This window comes from Anopheles stephensi, chromosome 2 (assembly GCF_013141755.1).
Source record: "Anopheles stephensi strain Indian chromosome 2, UCI_ANSTEP_V1.0, whole genome shotgun sequence".
NCBI classification, from domain to species: Eukaryota; Metazoa; Arthropoda; class Insecta; order Diptera; family Culicidae; genus Anopheles; species Anopheles stephensi.
The window spans coordinates 84,249,195-84,268,163 of NC_050202.1; the positions used below are offsets into that span (position 1 = coordinate 84,249,195).

At 45.8% G+C, this 18,969-nt stretch overlaps 1 protein-coding gene across 3 annotated transcripts in view; it reads left to right on the forward strand.

Annotated features, from left to right (window-relative positions):
• The window catches only part of LOC118506186, a 62,487-nt gene that overhangs the window by 34,290 nt on the left and 9,228 nt on the right, over positions 1-18,969 (forward strand). The window contains exon 1 of one of the 3 annotated variants that reach the window (XM_036042976.1): positions 5,026-5,123. The exons of the other annotated variants lie outside the window; for them this stretch is intronic. The gene's annotated coding sequence lies outside the window, so the exon portion shown is untranslated. Of the gene's footprint in view, positions 1-5,025; positions 5,124-18,969 lie in introns of those variants that run through there. 3 annotated transcript variants of the gene reach the window in all.

The following is an 18,969-nucleotide window of genomic DNA, read 5'->3' on the forward strand; positions in this document are numbered from 1 at the left end:
CTCTCATTTCTCTGTCCATTTTGCTATCATTTATCTTTTAGTTCTCTCTCAATTTTCAACCGATTTTAATTAACAACACCGAATGCTAAGCAATGCTTCCCCGCCAAAAAAGGTGACACCGACAAAGACGTTTAGTGAATGACCTTAATTTACACCGGTAAGATTTACCTAACTTTATAAACACCGATTCCATTATCTCGGCGAACACATGCGTGAAACTACTTTCTAATGAAGTTTTGAGCTTTCCCCGTTTGTCACAGGGCCTAAAAGCCTGTAATAAATCTTCCCTCACCGTCTTCCTCCAACTCCTCCTCCTCCTCCTGCCAACGTTAAACGATCGCTGCCTTTGTTGCGTAGCTGATAATGGCAACCAACAGCAGTTTATTTATCTCGGCTGCTTCGTCTTCGTCTTCACAGCCGCATCGGTTGCCTGCCTCGGTCGGCTGATGCTTACAGAGCCCTACGCCCTAAGATCCCGGTGGCGGATGTGCGGTATGCGAGTGGCTAATTATGTCTCCCCACGGACGGTCGGTGTGAGAACGGAAACTTTTGTCCCGACACGTGCGGTTTGTGAAATGTGACCCCCAGGGTGGCGACCGTGAGCTTCATAGTCCCCGGGTGGGTACATTACGGGCAGAACCTTTTGCGTCGTGTAGGGCATTTGATGGCTTTTCGGTATGCTGAGGCGTGGTTAATATTGGTTCACCTTTGGTGCTCATGGGAGGGTTTCACGAACAAACAGGCAGGACAATTACACACAATATTAGTAAGCTGTAGAACACAATGTGTCTGGCTGTCGATCGTTCCGTAATGTTGCACAAGGGATAACTTGAAGATCGGGAACAGTCTTCACAGTTACAGGGTGGTGCATATGATGGAGTGACAGATTGGATGATAATGGCAATAGATTGGTTCGCATAGAGACGATAGCAGACAATCAAGCATCCCTTGATCCTTTTCCTGTACGTGAGACTTCAACCGGTACGCAGTAAGGCACGATTGATTGCGCAACAGAGCATACGGGCGCAAATTATCCCTCACACACTATTGAAAACAATTTAGAGCAGCATTAACGCAAACCCCCCTCCGCCCCGGTCGGTGGTGCTATCATCCATCCAGCTTTTGTGGACGTTGCGAGATCAGCAATTGGCGCCGATCCGTCATCATCCTTCTCGCACCGGGCCGAGCGGTAATAAATCACAGCAAATAGCTTTTGCCAGTCTCATAAATCTACGGCTTAGAGGGTCCGGAATTGCCTATCAAGTAAGCTCGTCCTCGGCGGTCCGGAACTCTCCAGGACAGGCTTCTTTGGTACGTTGCTATCGGACAGCTGAGCTATCGAACCCTGGCACGAATCTATCGTGTGTAAGACCTGGGAAGGCTGGGAAATTTTCGGCACGACCAAATTGACACTTGAAGAGGGACGGCTTTGTTAACCCCTGGGAGGACCCAGTAGAACCTCTTCGCACCGGGTCGAAACGACTTTCATCTTTTGCGGGCCGTTTGTAGCAGCAGGCATCGGTTGGACCACTGGAAAGTGGGTGCATAAATTTAACAGGGGCCAGTTTTCCTTCGCAGTTGATTGAGGTTAATCGAAACAAATGCGTGTGTATGTGTGTGATTGGAATTGTAATTCGTACGCGGCGAATGGTCAACCCGGTGACGAAGATGTATGCGTTGGTGATTTGATCAAATACAAATAGCGTCGGAAGCGAAGCAATTCGAGTTCCCAATCCGGCATGCTGGGGAGAAATCACGCTCATCCGTGGATCGGTGGTGTACTGGCAAACAGCGCATTGATCAATGCAGGGCAAGGTCAATACAGCGCAGGGAACTCCCTGGTTGGTTTGGCAAAATCATCAAACTTAGATTAGGGCTGTTTGGAGATTCCGAGCACGTACCGTGACACGAATGTCGCTAGAATTGTGGGCACCACAGTACCAGAGGGCAATAATGCGATTTAGATTATGGAGATAAATAATGGTTCCGTATTTACTTACAAATGGTTTGCACCAAAAACAAAAGTTATACAAAATATATACGCATCTGTTGTTTTTGTGTTTGACAGCTGTCAATTACTCTGACATTATGCAAGACTAGCTGTCAAATTAACGTCAATTCAAATCGTTCAGTATGTAACGGAAAGCGTTCTGTCTTTATTCTTGGGAGCAAGAAACGCTTTCCAGCACCACTTTATGGCCAAATTAATCGCTGCTCTTAGTCCATAGTACAGCACATCCTACCCATAACGGCCATGCTCATTTCATTCATCCATTAGCCAGACTAACCCAAGGCCCTTCGCAACCAACCAGCCGGAATAGCTTTCATCAAATATTTATCGAAATACTTGAGGAAATATCCTTCTCCCCCGGCAGCGGATGTGGGCAAGAGGCTAGTGGAAGAAACCACAGTTTGATTTACTTTGTAGACCTTTGCAACACGAGGCGGTGAGGCAACACCGAAACCGATTGATCGGTGGTGATATAAACCGTGGCCTTGCCCTGCCATCGACGAACCTAGCCAAGGCCGGGGTGTGAACGATTCGATTTTCCAACTTTCATCTTTTACCGCCTTGTGGTCGAACTCCCAACACACACAGACACAGACACACACCGATCGAAGATGTTTGACCGCTGTGGGTTGAGTGTTTTGTTGGTGGTGCTGTTCCTAAGTGCTACTTGATGGACTACGTCAACATTTTCGGGGGGAGAATAGCGCATTTGTGTGAGCAAAAGGGATACAAAAACCGGACTTCCTGCTTATTCTTCTTCTTCGGGAGTGTGCTTTATCCTGTCCGGAAGGAGAGGGGAAGATGAATTGTTGAATGTCCATGGTCATGGAGCACGCAGTCCAGTACGGCGTGGGTGAAGCGCGGACCCCACTGATGGGATGAGATGGAAATTATCGAAAGATAGATAACTGGCAGTGTTGATTGATGAGCTCGTTGTGATCGGTTCACGTTGCGGTAGGCTCACGTTGAAATGGTTGAATGATTTTTTGACGCGCTTACTATCAAGATCAGACCCAGGCTGGCTGGGTGGAAAGCAGTTGAAAAATGAGCAAATGCTTAACGCCTGCAATGGGAAATAAATGTCTCCGAGGTATTTTTTTTTGCCTCCTGTGGGGTTAAGATGTCAACCTCGTTGGCAGTGGCCGGGCCTGGTGACCAGAGGCCGGGTGTTTTAATCTATGCACACATTTGTTATTCGTCATCTCGAAAAATCTCAGCTTCTGTTTTTTTTCCACTCTATCACTCCCGAATGGGTAAACTTTAAGGGTATCATCGTATCCGAAATGGCGGAGGAGAATCCTTTCGCACCGGGGAGAATCCCATATATCAAACAACCCCACCGGTTTGGACCGACGACACACCGGAGGCTTATCGTAAATGGAAAACGCCGGAAGGTATGCCTTCCAGGATGACACTTTCTGGTGTGTGTGTGTGTGCTAGTTCTACAGACGCCCAGGGGTTCTGGGGACTTTCGGGTTGATTAGGGTTTTATAGTGTTCCAGATAAAAGTGTGACTCCTTCCAGTAAGGCACCAGCAAGCCAGCAGCTACACAAATTTGGTGCCATTTGACCGATAGCCCAAAATTTGTGGTTGTCGCTGGTGTTGGCAAGCTACGAGCCGATGGTACGCACCGGCGCGTCGAGTGGCATCGAGCTCAACTCGATGTGTGAAACCGATGCTTCCGGAACTTCGGGGAAGGTTTTAAGCGGTACGAGTAGAAACGATCGATCGATTGAATGGATGGTGTCATTCATTTTCTTATCGAACTCGGTCGGTGTTAACGCTTGTTGATAGTTGCGAATGTGCATTCGATCTTTTCTTTGTTACAAGAGGCAGGCGACAGTTACCGTTGAACAGCAAATGAGCTGGAACAAAGACAACGATGGTTGACAAAACGGGACAACATGGAACAATGCCAATGGGCTGGTACGAAGATTGCTTTAATTTATACAATGTACAGGCAGAAATCGAAGTGAAAAAAATTAAGGACATTTTGGGCTTATTTTAAGATGGCAAACTTAACCTACTCAGGATAGCTTTAGCCGAACAGATGATTGTGTACCAAGTCGATGAGTGTCATTCTTCTGACATGACCAGCATATACTAGTGAACGCTGAACCTCACAAATTGCCTGAGACTTGTGAAGTTGATGATGGATATTCACCTTACTAAAAATGTCCCTAAGCTGTAGGATAGCCTTACGAACACTGAAACATTTAAAGGACTCTCCAATAACTGTGAAACGGTTCATAGAACTCTCAGATCCGAATAAAATCAAGTCTTACGTGTTTTAAGGTTTGTCGTAGAGCTTCTCGATGTATTTTTCAGGATTAGACTCCTCTTCCTTCTTTGCTGATCGCCCTCCAAGGACATGATGGTCATTTAATGACCGTTTAGACTGATTGATAGTCTGTCATCACTACGGCAGTTTGGCCCGGGTGGGATTTGAACTCCGGCCCTGTGAAGACGTGCGCCTCTATCGCTTCTTCCACCGAGCTGCCCCATGGATGGATAAAAATTAGTCTCAAATAACTGATTCTTAGCCGGGGACTAAAGCCTTTCTTCTTCTTCTTCTTCATTGGCACTACAACCTCGAAAGGTCTTGGGCCTGCCATTTCTGGCTTTCTGGGACTTGATTTTACCCGTAGTAAAGTAGTCAGCCCTGTGTACGGGGAGGCGGTCTGGATGGGATTTGAACCCCGGTCCTGCCGTGTGGAGAACGGCGCCGTTATCGCCTCTGCCACCCGACCGCCCCTACTAATCGTTAGCCCAAGTTTAAGTTCATCCAGCTTTTTGAGCCATTGAAAAACATTTAAAACAAATCAATACGCATGTAGAAGTTCCCGAACGATCTGTGCAGCCAGTACTGCCTGCAACATTTGGGAATCATGTAATTATTTACAGCTATTAATTATCCAGCTCGTGTTACAATGGAGTTCACGGTATCAGCGATGGTTGAAAATGCAGCTGCGGTTAGCATCTATAATTAATAGATTCCTTTTTTTTGTTTACTGCTGCCGTAACTCGTTGCCGTGGAGCTTACCACAATTCTCCGAATCCGGCTGAAGCCGAAGCGGAAGGGCTGTCATGCTGGAATTGGAAAGGGCCCAGGTATGGTTGTTAATATTTAAACCCCTTTTCATTCAGTTTCAGTTTGTGTTTTCTGCAACAACAAAAAAAAAGGAAAAAAAAAGTTCCATGATGCAAGGCCTTGGCAGACCTCAACTTCCGGTGGCTGCAGCCCCGCATGTCCGCATGGAGAAATCGGAGAAGCAACCCATTGCAATGCAATTTACGATGCGGCACAGGTATGGGGGAGGAAGCTTTTCGGCAGTGTCGGTGTATCATTTTAGCTCATGTGAGCTTTGCTTGTTTTATTATCCACACAAATAAAAACCCACCAAACGAAGCAGATTGTATCGGGGGGCAGGGGCTTGTGTCCTCGAATGCTCGAACGGAGATGATGGGTTGTGCCGACTGTTATGTACCGGGAAAATGTTTTACATGCCAAAACACAACTGCTCTTGTCTGGTGGGCTGGTGGGAAGAAGGGGGCCTGAAGCTGAGGTGGGCCTGTTGCCTGTGTTGCTTCCGCTCCGTTGAAGCTTTTGAGTTGAAATCAAATTCATCCGTAGCAAAACCATTCCCACCAGGTCCCTTCTTCGACGCCCCGGGCTGCCGGGCTGGATGGAAAGTTTGTCTGAATGATGTATTTTCCCTCGTCACGGGTACGTGGCCGGCGATCCTGGTGCCGCTCGGCACTTCAAGCAGCTCGAATTTGGACTCCGTAAATCTTCCGAAAACGCAAAAACGGCATCGCAAGAAATTAAGTGCGCAAGCGAACCGGAAGAAAACACAAGTGATTGTTTCATTTAATATACTGCATAATTTGTGTTATTGCGCGCGCGCGCCCGGGCGCCCCCACTCACCCCTACTCTGGGGTTGGTTTTCGCTGGCAGTCCGTCCTGAACCGAATAACCAAAACTTTTTCCCCTGGCAACAAACGGTGCAAAAAAAGGAAAGCAGACAATTGGAAGCCATGCACCATTAAATGTACGACGATTCGTGGAACGGTGATGATGAGCAGCAGCACGAGAGACACCTCGGGAAACAAACCCTCCCCCCCCCTCCCCCCTTGGGGTGAAATATGGCAAACGGCTCGGGCCGTGGGAATGCAAAAAGTTCAAACTGACGAGTGATGATGAAAGTTTGTGACAGATTTTTAATTGAAAAACTGTGGTTGTTATACACACACACGGGCGCGCGGCAGTGATTTGTGGCCAGGTTGTTCGGTGGGCGAGAAAAAGTTGGCCATTTTGACAGTTGAAGATTGGATGTACATTTGAAGATGGGCTGCCGGTGCTCAGCACAATGATGACCAACAAAACCGGGTTCGGCCGGGTTGAGGCTCTAGTGCTTAGTTTTGAACTTGGTGCGAGTAAGAAGTTACGGACGATTTGTTCGCTCGTCTGATGTGGAACAGCGTGGCAAGAGGGTCAGCTGTGGTTGAGGTTTGTTGTGATTGACGGTAAAAGTTTGTTGAGCAAAGAATCCTTGGCGCGGTTAAGGTGGGTAAAGTCGTTGAGCAAGCGGTTTGTGGTGGAGCTTTCGTCTGGCATTAAACATCGAAGGAAGCCTTGAAGAATAGTGAGAATACGATAAGTAAAAGGATTCTTTTTATCTTATTTAAATACTTTTGGAGCTTAATATATTTATTTATGTCACGTGAATTTGTTAGACGGGAACTTCAATGTAAACAGAACTACCGCCAAAGGTATCGCCACCAACCAACATCGTCCACTTAAGTAACTCGTCTGGTGCTGTGTTGACAGTTTTTTTTTTGGGAGTGCCGCGTGCTGTTTGACGTAGCCCCTCGGTGGTCGTAATTTATTCCATGCGAGCGGCAGGCCTGACAGACACAATGAATATTTCATTGCCAACGACACGCCCGAGCCCCGGATGACTGGAGTCATCTGCCTAAATGCCTAAATGTTCGGCCTATACAACCCGAAGAAGATGTCAGACCCGGACCCGGCCGGCTGGTACTACGCTTCCATATCTTAACGCACCTGAATAAAGATGAAGGATTACTTATCAGCTGGAACCTCCGTGGATGGTAGAGCGCCCGGTGTTGGAACTCTGGTGATCGGCTTCCGTTTTGGGCACGAAACTCCACCAAACGGGGGTTGTTAAGGCACTTTAAAAGCCGCCTGGCGGTGCTACTTCCACCGAGCGGACGTAATAAGGGACGCCATCCAAAACACCTGCAGGGGAAATTGTTTAACTGGTTCGCATCTGTCTTTAAGCGTGACGCAATGCTATGGCTTTAGAATCTGCGACTGACACATGTGTGTGTGTGCCGATGAGCTTTTAGCGTGAATTTCACGGGCTTACGGTCGGTTGAAAAACGTCGGATGAGTTGTAATGGCCGTAACAGCGAGCGAGTCGGCGAAAGTCATTAGCCGGGATGGTCTGTGTCGGTGTGGCCCTTCAGCATTCTCACGTCACTGGCGTAGAATCAAATTCTCACGCCCGTGGGTCGGTCCATGTGGGAGCTATCACAATCTGGGCAATTATGGAACGGGATGCACGCGTGGCCGGATACCGTGAAGCGAGAAGATTAATCATCGTTTGCCTGGCACGGAATCTCCGCCGACGGAGTCATTAAAGTGACGCACGGGCTGAAAAATCTAGCTCCATTTTGGCAGCGCACGGGAACGTCACAATCGATGAGTTGAAGCATCGTTCTTGGCGTTGGAGGTGGAACGCTGTGATGTTGTAATCTGAATGTTTGCTAAATAATTGATTATACGCTCGCTCTCTCCCTCTCTCTCTCTCTCTCGCTGTGTATGCGTAACGCTGACGCGAAGAAGATGTATCTTGTTTGGAGATAATAATGACAGGACGGTTTTGAGTAGCCTAGCCCGGCCGTTCGAGAGTAATGTAACGTATCCGTACGAAAGAAGCCTTCAAAAGCCTCATCCTCGCGGTCTCCTCGGTCGTGGCGCGTGTGATAACGCAACACGCTGCTTCGGCTAAGAGGCCACACTCTCGAAAGAAATGGGCGACTCGGGCTCCCGTTCACCAGTGACAACATTCTTACTGTCAAGTGTGCCAAAGACGCACTCCAAAAAACAATGTAACGAGTGTGTGTGTGTGTGGACTAAAGCATTAAGCGCGGGCTGTGGCTTTACAACAGTAAATAGCTGTAATTTTTCTGCGACATTCGTCTCGTCGCAACGGCGGATCTCGCCCTATTCAGGGCATGATGTGGAGGCGCGCGCTCTTTTGTCGGAAGCATCGCTTGGGATGACTTCTAAGCAGGTGAAACATTCACCGTTCAGCGTCGCTTTTTTTTTCCTCAACTTCAAGTGAGCAACAATGGACGAGCAAGCCGTTCCGGGACGGGAACCGGAAAAAACCCTGGGACAAAAGAACGGGATGCTGCTGGCTGGCGAAACGTGGTGCACGTGGGATGTCTTCCGAATGGACGGACCGGATGAAAGGCATCTTCACGGTTAGTGCCTGTTTGTTGCTGCTGCTGCTCCCACTGCTGCTGTTGGCTTGGGGTTTTACATAATACTAAAGGCCGGCGGAAAAGTCCTGCCCGTCTTCGGGCCTGCCCCGTTTCCGGAACCGCTTCGGAATGTTCATAAAACATACGACAAAGTGGTATGAAAATGGGATGGAACTTGTTTAAAATTCCGTCAAATAAAGAGTGTGATGTGGAGCATAATGCCACCGCCGTTACACACTGGGACAAAAGCTTGTTACGTTGTTGGATGGGAGCTTCGCGCTGTGGTCTTACCGTAGCACGCGTCATTGGCTTTTGCGTCCCTTTTCACTGTCAAATAGACAACTCTATCGGTTGCAATTCATCCCTCGGGGCGATGGGCGGAACTCTTGTACTGTGTCGTATCGCTAGTAGACGGTTGGGGTAAAAATTTAAATTTATGCTTAAATGGGTGCCTTCGTCAACATTGCGTTGGGACCAAACAATGCGACCGCTTTTACCTTACCCGATAAGAAGGTGTCTGACAGAGATATGAAGACCTTCTTCTGGTGGTGCTACTATATTCCCTAGCTCATCATGCGCTTAAAGCGAAGTAACGAACGGACGAAAAAACGGGTTAAAGTGTAAGAACCACACAGCGGCTGGATTATGTTGCCAAGGTCCTCCCAGGATATAGTTATTAGTTAGGTTTGAGGAGAAAAAGCAGCAGTCCGACACGAAACCTATCAAGCTCAACTACACCGTAACCCGGTCCAGATTACCCGAGAGCGCCCGTGTATCGATAAAATTTTACTATACAACCCTTCAACCCCCTGTGTAGCAGCAAAAAAAAAAGCTCGTAACGATGCTTTTAATGGGAATGTGTAGCAACTTGACACGGTTACCTCAGCGAAACTGGATCGAACAATACCCAGGCAGACAAAGGCTCCTGTTTGCCTAACGAACCCCGACCGCCGAGCAACGAAGCCAGCCGGGCGTGAGGAAAACTTTAATGGATCCTCCTTTTTTTTGTCTGTCGTCCGATGGCCGACCCTGACTGAAGCCGAAAAAAGGGAACGGGATGCCCGAAAGTTTAACGCGGGTGAACGGGCTTCGCACCGAAGAATGTTGAATGGCGTGAAAAATGTACCACCAACAGCGGGCCCCAAAAAAGCGGGCCACACCCCAGCTTAGAATTCCATCGTCTCTTCCTTTTTCTTCTTCTAATTTGCTAACTGAAAGGGTATTTTGTTGCGGAACCACAATAATGATTCCGGCGATAGGTTGGTGGTGGAAAATAAAGACTAACTACAAAACACCATTAATGGATGTGCAAAAATCCGGTCGGCTGGCAACCGCAATTCGGCACGGGAGGCGTTTCTAATGGGTGGCGCGATCGAGATGGATGAAAAGCTTGTAGAATGTGTGTCTGTGTATGTGATGTATGAAGGCATTAGTGAACGTCAGCTCGTTTGGAGCTTTTGGAGGACGGCAAAGGGACACAGGACAGGACAGTAACAAATTGTTTGATTAAATTCGAAAAAACAGGCGGATTTAAAGAAAACAATCCCGTTTGCCTTCAATTACAGGCTTAAAAAGCCATTTCCAGACCTTGTTTGCTGAAAGCTTTATGCCGAAAGCGCGTCATATAATCCCTTTTAATGGCTTCACTCGGCTCCGGATTGCATACCTTTAGGCGATTTTTAAATTTATTTTGTTTTGGTTTCAGTTTTTTGTGAATTTTAATTGGAAAATGTAGTCAATAATCCAATACAACACAAAAGCACCCTCCTAGCCTTCTATTACAGGCTCAAAAAACCATTTCAAGCCAGCTCATGTGAGCCGAAAGATTTGTGGTTAAGTAATAAATTGCATACTTTTAGGCGTTATTTTATTTTACGGCTACTTGTCGTAATTCAACGGCAATTTTCTTCGCAAATGTGTTTATAAAACGAATTATCGACACTGATGTCTAGCAACAAAAGCTCTCACGCCACACGCCGTCCTGTAGGAATGGCTTCCATCCGCTTCACTGGGTAGTTTCGGCTTTGGCAAACTGTTGCATTAATTGAAAGTATACACGCAGCAGCAGGCAGAGCAAAGAAGCTTCTCTATCCCGAGAAGCGGATTGCAAGCCGTCCGACGCCGACGGGCCTTGACGTACGATGTGTGAACACCCGGGGCACTGTTGCTTCGGTGCGGCTAGGCTTTCAGCCCAGATTCACTTTTCAATTCGCCCGTATTTTAAATCCTGCTCGGTTTCACGCCGGAGCAAAATTTCAATAGACTCCCCATTCGGACTGGATCGGAGGAGTAGCAGCTCGGAGAGGTCGAGAAGGCTAAAACAACGGCACTGAATCTTGCCGAATCCCCGGTCTGACGAAATGTGTTCTTCGTCGGATTTGTTAGTCTTATTACAGGGTGGGAAAGAGGATTTAGGTGCGAGCGCGCCTCGGTAAGGTAAGGAAAACAATTTTCATTCATCCATTTCGCTACCGCCGGGATCGGTCGGGAGCTTATCGTCCTTGTGCTGAGACGTTACACGACAGTGTGTGGAATGTATTACGAGCGTTACCACTGACGATGGCGCTGTCGACAGGCTGCTGTTACTGCCACTGGTTGGATCGCATACGGAGTAAACATAAATTTTGATGTAAACAAATAAAGTACGTAATCCATTTTGTATGGCTCGGCTGTGTCCTCGGCTTTGTGGGCTGTACGGTGCCCCATGCAAACACAAACCACCCGAAAAGCTTCTGGTTAGGGTGATGGCACTCGCACGTGCCCCGAATGTGCGCACAGGCCGTGCTCGGGGATGGATTTTTGTGGACCGGGGGAAGGTGGACTCTGCAGGGCGTATTTTTGGCGCATTGCATGGCTCACAAGGCTAAGCAACCTCCGCTGCAAGGTGGGTACTTGAGCCAATATTTACCGCCACATTTCGAACACCTTTCGCAGGACGAATGTCCGGAGGTTCGCTCAGCAGCCCGGTGTCCGGTGATGTTTATGATCGTACCTGCCGTTCATCAGCGGTAAACAACATGCGTGTGCGCGTGTTTGTGTGATAACATAAGTAAGCCCATCGTCAATTTCAACCACCACGGGCGGCAGCTGGAATGTTGTGGCTTAACGTTCGAGAACGGAATTGGAGGTCTTCCCCCATAGCGATCAGTCACGCATTTTCCCGATCCGTTTCCGATTTCAGGCGCGGGAATTTTATTCCAGCAGCCATGTGTGTGCGCGTGTAACATATTTCAGGCTCATTCATTGCTTGTGTGAGTGTGTGTGTGTAAGAAGGGAATTGCCATCGTGACATTCTCGGCAGTAGCTTACCAACCAACCGTTCCGTGACGGAAAAGCGGAAGCCATATTGATTTTCTGCGTTCGAGCTCTCAGCACACGATTGGCAGCCAACGATTTGCACTACATTTCATGCGTAATTGCCCGTAAAAGAAGTAACCGCGGTCCGTGAACAGCCCGTGTTTGCTTCACTGCGCACCGTAGCAAAATTAAACTTTTGTACGTTTCTTATCGTGTGTATGTGTGATACAGTTTCACAGTACGTTTAGAGTTCATTGCTTTCCAGTGTGGTTTTGAGTAATTGAAGCAAATTGGACGTGAAATATGGGCGGGGAAATGCTGCGAAACCGGTCGCCGGGTGCGTTTTGGCTAGTTACAGCCGGAAGGTATGCAATCCGCATGACAGCTCCATTTGAGGCGTTTGAGCGGAGATCATCAATTTTAATCGCGCGTTTCGGTTATTAATATTAAAAATCCCACCTTTCAGTAATTACACCCGGGTGAGCAATTAAATATTAACCATTTAATCTTCGCACGCCAAACATGATTCGCGCACAACAGTTTCTTATCAATCATCAAACGGCTTTAAATAATTCCACCGAAGAACTTTTGGCTTAACGAAAGGAAAGCTTAACGTGCGGAAATGTTTGGATCGATCCAAACTGGATCATAGAACCGAACGAAGCCGGCAAAGGAACGACAACAGTTGGAAACCACCTTCCCCCATCACACCGGCATTTCGCTGACCCGGATCCGATATAAAATGCTTCATAATGATGTCATAAATCTCCATAAAAGTTCGGCTTCATAAAATTCATCTCATCCCTTTTGCTCGCAAGGGGCAGGCACTCGCACTCGACACGGCCAAGCTTTTCGCCAAGAATGTGCGAAAGAAAGTAGCTCCATAGCCTAAGGGGGACCTTAGGGGTGGAATAGTAAGGAAGGAGGCAAAGGTTGGTTTCGTCGGGCCATCCAGTACACAGTCAATATCATTCCACATTCAGCGTGAGCGTCGTTAAGAGTTGGAGGGGAGCTGTTTTAAGTGGGTATTAAAACAAAAATCTTCCAACATTGCGGAAGAGGCGCTTAAGCTCGGTAAGTAGTTTTTCATCCCCTTCATAAGCAGGCCAATCGAGGAGTTTAGTTTTCAACAATGTTTATTGACCGGATTGCGTATTTCATCCTCTGCGGAGAGAAAGTCGGGACAAAGAAACAGTTACCCGCTGCTTAAGGACACGCTTTGAGACAGACGCATAATGCATCGATAACCAATTGCGGGTCGCAAATTCTCGGATGCGTTGTTCCGAACAAATGAACCCGACACAATCGACAAATTGAAACGTAAATGGAATTTGAAATGCGGAAATGTGGTCTGCGTGCGCATTTGCAACTGACAGCAAGGAAACAAGGCAAGGTTGTCTTTGGAAGCGGGACCTCGGTGGGGTTGTAGCGCCGTGTTACGAGCGAGCCGAACTTTACGGATATCGTCTCCGCGTGGAAGACATACATTAAACGTATAATTTATTCCGTTCCGCCATTTTGATGGATGCGTGCGTTTTGTGCAACCTCACGGGCACGTAGCAGCCGTGTGTGCGCGGACGTGCGTGTTGCGTGCGAGTGACGAAACACCGACCGAACATCATCATGATATGGGCCGAAGGTATGTCTAAACAGTAATAAACGTTTTGTCAATGATATTGTGTGGCGCGCTCTGATAGGCTCTCGTGCTCGTTCCGTTCCGTCGTGTTCATCTAATGATGCTCGTTCGTCGAAGGCAGTTATAATCTTGTGTATCATAAACGGTACGGGATGATTTCTGTTCGATTCCGTACCACTATGGGACGGCGAGGTGCAAAGCGTGGTCAAAAATTATTTACTTTTTATGGTCTGATTGGAAAATTGGGTGACCAAGGCTTCTTTTGATGGTTTGATCAAGTTAATTTGACAAATGAAAATTTAGTGTAAATATTTAGTACTAATTAAATTGTATGTTAATTTTTTATATCATCCTTGTTATGAAATTTTAGATAAATATTTCAATATTTTGGTGGATTTCTTGTTTTTAAATAACTATGATAATGTAGTAAGCCTGGACATTGTCCTGTTATTTTTGTATAATACCCTTAAAAATCAATTTCTCCTGTCTTATGTTCAAGTACTAGGCGCCTCCATTGCACCACAAATAGAAAGTAGTTGAAGAAGAATCTGATCTGTGAAGCACGGAAAACTCACTATATCATTAAATAAATCGATTCTCATCCTCGGTTTTGCCATTGTACTGAAAATATAGCCTAAAAATGCTAGGCAATAATATAAGTCCATTTATTCAAATTTTAGTTTTTAAAAATCAAATATACTTTTGTTTTGAGCGGTTTTTCCTTGCGCTTTTGGAGACTAAATTAAGGCTTTTATTTTTTATTGAATGATTTAATTGGGCTTTAACTGGAATGGAAAAAGCCTTGCTTAAAAATTGACCGTTTCGGCGATTTTTTTTCTCGGTTAAATTAGAAAGTGCAAGTAAATATTATCAGGGTTTTGTAATTAATTTTACATATTATTCTTACTAAGTTGAAGCCTCAGAGAAATGAGTGATGCTAAAAATTTTTATAATTTTTTACCATCCCCACCAGCCCATAGTGCACCTTTTACACGCATTACATCGCAAGCACAAAGTGATCTCTTCCTCTGCCATGGTGCCGTGAGGCGTTTTTCCCAATGTGTCGCCAATTTAAAGCGCACCCGCAACATCGTCACCTTTCCAGGCAGAAGTTCGTTCGTTTTACGACGATTGCGTTGCCGTTTTTATGACGTACGGCAGGTTTTGGAAAATTAAACCATTTTAGTTCACATACCATGGCATGTTGGGTAAAAATTGTTCATAACGGGGCGATTTAAGAAGAGAGAGAGAGAGAGCGAGAGAAGGAAGCATGTTTTAACCATCATCCTAATAGACATGAATTACCATCCCATCCCCAGCTCCCAACAGACATGGGTGGATTGGCTGGGTCGTGGGTTTTTTTTTACTGTCGGTGGCAGAGCCTTTCCGGATAATGGCTGAGGGATTATCCCTCTCTAAAAACATTGATGTCATAATTGAATTTTTTATTAGTCCTCGGCATGGTTGTCGGTACAGAGACTAGACTTTGTTACAGAGAAATGAAAACAAATTGGATTGCTCCGGAGAAAACGATAACGATATGAAATTAGATTCTCCTGCTGCTTCCCGGCCGTTGCAACACACCAATAATTGATACCATTACTGAATGCTTGTTTCTTGTGCGTGGAAATTCTTCTTTTATTCCCCGTCCCCGGAATCAGGGATCTTTAAGCTCGTAGAACATGAATTACTTAAAGCAGCCCTCAAATACCGGGCCGAGATTCGGATTCATGTCGTTAAATTGGTTTATGCCGGGTGCAACCAGAGATTAAAAGAGCGCAGGTCAAACGCAACTTTTCGCAATCTTTCGGAGGCGATTTGTGAGCGACGGAAGAATCTTATTTGCCCATAAAAATCTCCGGCTCGCCGGTTATACGACGGCGCGGTAAAAGTGACCCTACGCGGTACACCGGTGATGACAAATTTACGACTCTGCTGTACGGCGCATTCCGGAAGCGAAGGGTGACCATTCGCGGGCCATCACCCTGGAGAAAGGATCTTGAGACCGTAACCAGATTAGGCTAAGCCTGAGGTGACCGTCCGACCGACCAAGAGAAGAGGAAAGATTCTTTCGTCCTAATCGGATTTGTTTGGTTTGGGTCATTGGAATTATCCGCCCAATCGATGGGATGCGGCATGCCCGGAAGGTAAACATGAAGCTGGATGTAATTCATTGCGAAAAACGAAAAGAAAAATTAGGAATTTGGGCTTTGACTTTTAGGGAAAAACCCTCTCCTTATCACATCGATCGATATGCGATACCGAGAAAAAACCGGGAAGGTAATCAGTAGAGGAGCACCAAATACCGGCAAATAAATTCTTCCTCTTTAAAAGGTGCGCAAAGAAGATTGGAAAACAGATGAAAATTTGCATCTGAGGGGTCAGCATATCAGAAGACCTTCCAGGTCCACAGCAAGTGATCAGATAACAGCAACACGCTTGCTGCTATTTAAAATGTCATGATTTGGTAAAGTTTACGAACGAAACACTTATCGATCGCGCTCGATTCGTTTGACCTTGACTTGGGTTAGCTCTTGGAGCGCTTGGAGCAAATTTCCGTTCCGTTCCTGCTGCTACCGAAAGTTCTGCTCAGACAATACGGTGTTTATTTTATCAACCACCGGTAGTCACCAATCGAAGACCGTTGCTGTCTCGTTGGATTCCACGATATCCCAACCCCGGGCGTTCCCGGGCGTATGGACAAGAAATTAAAATTTCACCCACTGGTAGGTTCTTTGCCAGCCTCGGGGTCCACCAAAAACCATTCGAGAAGGTCCCCATCGAACCGTTGATAGACGATGGTTGGAGCGCCACCATTGGTGGTTGCCCACTGTCACCGGCAACGGTGGGAACCATATTTTGGACCGCCCGACAACGACGACGCTCGACGGAAATTAGATTAGCTTTTGCTCCAACCCTCAACGTGGGTTCTGTTGGATAGATCTGAAAGTTAGAACGAAGGTTGATTTCAATATAGATTAAATTTTGAGCTTGGCTATTTTATTGGTTCAACCGACCCGAGCGTTTGTGCCGAGGCGGTGGCGGTGATGGAAGTCAAGATTGAAGGAGTCACACACGAAACAAAAGTTGTGTGTGTGTGTGTGTGATGGTGTGATAGGAAGGAAGGTAGAAATTAACTTTTGTAACGCTCACACTCACCCACGGGAGCAAGGACATAGGTTTATGTCACTGACCATCGGGTTTTTCGGGATGGCAAAGTGTAAGATGTAGTAATATGATTAGAGAGAAAAAGGGAAAAGGGGATGAAAATTTCTGATCCCAACGATCGTTACGGTAGTCGACATCGACCATGTATGTGGATTAATACGAGCAGAGAAAGCGAGCAGCAAAAAGAGTGACAATAAAACCAAAACCCATGTAATATCTTGCCCAAAAACTGGTCAAGCTGGGAATGTGTGTGTGTGGGAAAAAAGTGATTTAAGAGGCTATCAAATTCTGGACAGAAAAAAAGCAGGAAAACTCTGCTAAAACACACACACACACAGATACGACACGCCACACGAGAGCAGATTAAATCCTCTTGGAACAAAAATATTACTCCATTGGTAGCTCCATTGAGGCTGTGGCGCGTTATAAAATGATCGTACAAAAGTAGGGACACGCAGGAGAAGCAGGAGGCCAGACGGGGGGTAATTTCCGAGAAAATGGTTGAGGTGAGAGTGACCGTAAAAGATTTATTTTTTGGGGCCGAAGGCTTCCCGCCACTTTTACGACCGAAAGTGAGATTAAACAATGCATGTTCTTTAGCTTCTCTCTTTCTTTCTCTCTCTCTCTCTGGTCCATTGAATGCGTGTTGCTGAAGGTGCTATTAAGAAATGAAAGATACTGTGTTTGTGCAGCAGAAGTAGTAGTGATAGTATCAAGTACAAAAAAACGGACACAAAATTAACTTTTTTAAGAGTTTGCTTAACGCAGGGTTTACACAGCCAATCAGTCATCGTAAAGGGCCTGAATGTTTTCACCGAAATTCACACTGCCACCGTAAACCTGTAATTTGACATCCTGAATAGCATGACGAAGATTAAATCCGATAGGAAGGAGAAGAAGTCGAGAGAGGAATGAGAAGGAATCGAAATAGTAATGAGAGCATATTAATAGAGAATCGATAAAGAAACAAGGGAGAAATGAGAGAAAAAAGATAATCGAGAGAGAAATGAGAGACAAAAATGTAAAAAATAGGAGAAAAATGAGAGATAATGCAATTCAAATTGAGAGGGAATCGAGAGAAATACGAGGGAATCGAGAGAGAAATGTAAGAGAATCGAGAGAGAAATGATACAAAAATGAGTGATAATCGAGAGAGGGAAATGAAAGAGACCAGGAAGACAAAATGGAGCAAAAAATAATAATAAAAATGAGAAAATTTTGAAATAAATCAAAGCAGATTGAGAGAGAAACAAGTGAGAAATGAAAGAGAATCCAGAGAGAAATGAGAGAGAAATTAGAGACAATCTAGAGAGGATCGAGAGAGCAATTCGAGAGAGAATCAGGAGAGAATTATTTTTTTCATGTCGCGCTCATTTCTCTCTCTCAACTCTCTCTCGATTTTCTCTCATTTCATATCGCGCTCGTTTCTCTCAAGATTATTTTTAGAATTTCTCTCAATTCTAGCTCATTTCTATCTCGATTCTCTATCGATTCTCTTTCATTTCTTTCTCGAATCTCTTTCATATCGAGCTCATTTATTTCTAGATTCTCTCTACTATTTCTCTTATTTCTCTTTCGATTATCGTTCATTTCTCTTACTTTTTTCTCTCGATTATTTCTCATTTCTCGCTCATTTCTTTCTCAATTAAATTATCTCTTATTTCTCTCTCTCTCTCCCAATCTCTCTCTCGGCTGTTTCTACTTTGAGGAACTTTCTCTATAGATAGAATGAACAAAAACTTAATGAGCTTATTTTCTGAGACAAACAAATCCTTTTTTATTTGGAAAAATTCTCACTTTGAACAATAAAAAAAGGAATAACAACCCGAAACCGCCATAAATGCAAAAAAGCAACAAAAACACACACACAAGTGGTACAAGAGGACACGCAATTTACCACCACCAGTCACAGTCGGGGGGGATATTTCAATTGCCGGTTCATACAAACCTTCAACAACATTTTATTGCACAACAAGAAAAGGGACCCCGGCGGCCCCTCCAAAATGGAAATCAATCAATTTTCGTACAACAACCATTTACGGCTTCGATTTTCCTCCTTTCTCTTTTTTCCCCTTTTACAGTGACAGAGAGCGAGAGAGAGAGACAGACAGTACAGGTTGTTGATCCGAAGCGGGTGCGTGCGTGTGAGACTTGGTGTGCTGTTTTTCACGGCACTTTTCGCTTTGCCACCGAGGCCACCGACCGATCGTACCGATTGTTATCTCCGCCGGTTGTGTTTTTTTTTTGGTTCTCCCCGCGATTAATGCCGCACGTTTTAATGGCCATTTTTCCATTTCACCGAATCGGTCGGTCGGTTTTTGTACTTTGAAGTTGTCCTGC